Genomic DNA, 2389 nt, shown 5'->3' with positions numbered 1-2389 from the left:
AAAAGTTAAACAATTTTGATTACACGAAACGTGTAAAAATGAATAGTTAGAATTTGAAGGGAAAGTTAAGGGGGGGAAATCTTTGCAGCAAATTTCTTTAATAAAGATCTGATGGGAGACTGGGGTCTAAACCCACATTTCATTGGGGCAGAGGGAGAATGTAGAAAAGGAAACTCTCTGTTGCAATGTAGGAAGGAAAGAAAGAAAGAAGGAAGGAGAGAGAGAAAGAAGAGAGGAGGAAGGAAGGAAGGAGAGAGAAGGGGAAAGGGAGGAAGGAGAGAGGAGGAAGAGAGGAGAAAGGGAGGAAGGAGAGAGAGGACGAAGGAGAGAGAAGGAGAAAGGGAGGAAGAGAGAGTGAGGGGAGGAAAGAGAGAAGGGGGAAGAAGAGAGAAGGAGGAAGGAGAGAGAGGGGAGGAAAGAGAGAAGGAGGAAGGGAGGAAGAGAGAGTGAGGGGAGGAAAGAGAAGGGGGAAGAAGAGAGAAGGAGGAAGGAGAGAGAGGGGAGGAAAGAGAGAAGGAGGAAGGGAGGAAGAGAGAGTGAGGGGAGGAAAGAGAGAAGGAGGAAGGAGAGAGAGGGGAGGAAAGAGAGAAGGAGGAAGGAGAGAAAGAAGGAGGAAAGAAAGAGAAGGAGAAAGGGAGGAAGGAAGGTTTTAGAATATTGTCAAATCATTACGAATCAACAATGCTGGGCAGCAACTGGGAAAACTGGACGCGACCTTTCAAAGACAAGCTGTAGAGCGTCTAAGAGGAGCGTGACCAAGCCTGCGTGAAGAGGCCTCCAAACTACGTCATAGCCTAGAGAGGAGAGGACTTGGGGCAAGGGGAGAGAGAAGGAGAGTAGAGGAGGAAGAGAAAGGAGGGGAAGGAAGAAAAGGAGGAGGAGGAGGAGACTCAACTGTCTTCATGTAATTGAAGGTCTGACGTTGGAGGGGGACACTAGACTTGTTCTACTTGTCCTTGACCCCAGAGAGCAGAACAAAAAACAATGGACAGAAGTTTTAGACGAGCAAATTTAATCTGGCTACAAGGAAAAAACTCCCTAAAGTAGAATTGGCTGCCGGTGAATGGGGATTGGGGTGCTCATGGGGGGAATTTTTGGTCAGGGATGGCTGGTTTCTGTGGCCCTTCCCAACTCTGAGACCCTATGTTCTCTGAGATCCTTTCCAGTGAGGACAGCATATGATTCTGTGATTCGTTTAAAAAATTAAGGCTGCCTTGCAGTGTTTGCCTTTTCAACTTGACAGTAAAAAGTGTGTTAACACATAATTAATATTCTACTTGTCTAAATAACTGGACGCCTGTACTTTATGCACTCAAGGCACCTGTACCCCACCACTGAATCCAGAGGATTGAAGCAACGTGGTAATAGCAGAAGGAATTTGCATGCAAAGATCTAGGTTTGAATTCTGATGCTGCCGCTTATGCTGTGAGACCTTGGGCAAGTCACTGAAAATCTCTGGGGCTGTATGCTCACCTGTGGAATGAGAGGATTGGATGAGGTCATTCTGAAAGGCCCTTCCAGTTCTAAATCCTACGATAATGGGAAGAGTGATAGTATTCATGTAGTGCTTTAAGGTTTGCGAGGCGCTTTACAAATATCATGTCATCTTGTCCCTGGGATTACCCTGGGAATTAGGCAGCAGTGATTAAGTGACTTGCCTAGTGAAGTGTTTGAGGCTGGGTTTGAAGTCAGGTCTTCTCAGTGACTGACGTGCAGCTTCGCCATCTCACTGTCGCACCTGAGCCTACCAGACAGAAAGGAACCAACCATCTAGAACCGCTCAAGCCCACAAATTCAGGAAATAGCTTCACTTCCTCCGAGTTCAAGAAGTTCAGTCAGACACATCAGGCCTTTCAGGCTCTGGACGATTATGCCAGTCCTTCAGTTGGCTTTGCATGTAGGGACAATAGCCACTGTCCTCAGTCTTTCTTTGAATTCCTAGAGTGTTTCCTCTGTGCCACATGCTGTCATTTTGGCCTGAATGTGGCCAAAGATTCCTCCATTGGATGTTAGAGGCTCATGCTTTAGACGGGGCACAAAATAGCATTATGTCACACACAGATACAACACAAAAATAAATTGTGTGGCACAAAGGAAAAAGCGGTCACTAGAAGATAAAATCGGAAGAGTCACTGCAGAAGGAGATCTCAGAGTTCATCTAGGCCAAGCTCCTTCTTTCCTTCTTACTAATAAAAAAAACTAAGGCTCAGTTAAGCGAGTTGTCCCCAGCTGACCCCAAGGTCACACAGCTAAAAAAAGAGGCAGCCGAGCCAATATTTGAACCAACGACCTCCAACTTCAAATCCACCGTTCTTAATTGGGTGGCACAGGATTAAAGAACAGGTATACATTAAGGTACTGATTAGAACATAGATAAACGGAGAGGAGG

The sequence above is a fragment of the Trichosurus vulpecula genome, chromosome 1 (assembly GCF_011100635.1).
Source record: "Trichosurus vulpecula isolate mTriVul1 chromosome 1, mTriVul1.pri, whole genome shotgun sequence".
In the NCBI taxonomy this organism is placed as follows: Eukaryota; Metazoa; Chordata; class Mammalia; order Diprotodontia; family Phalangeridae; genus Trichosurus; species Trichosurus vulpecula.
The sequence above is the reverse complement of the archived record's forward strand: the minus strand, read 5'-3'. Positions refer to the sequence as shown.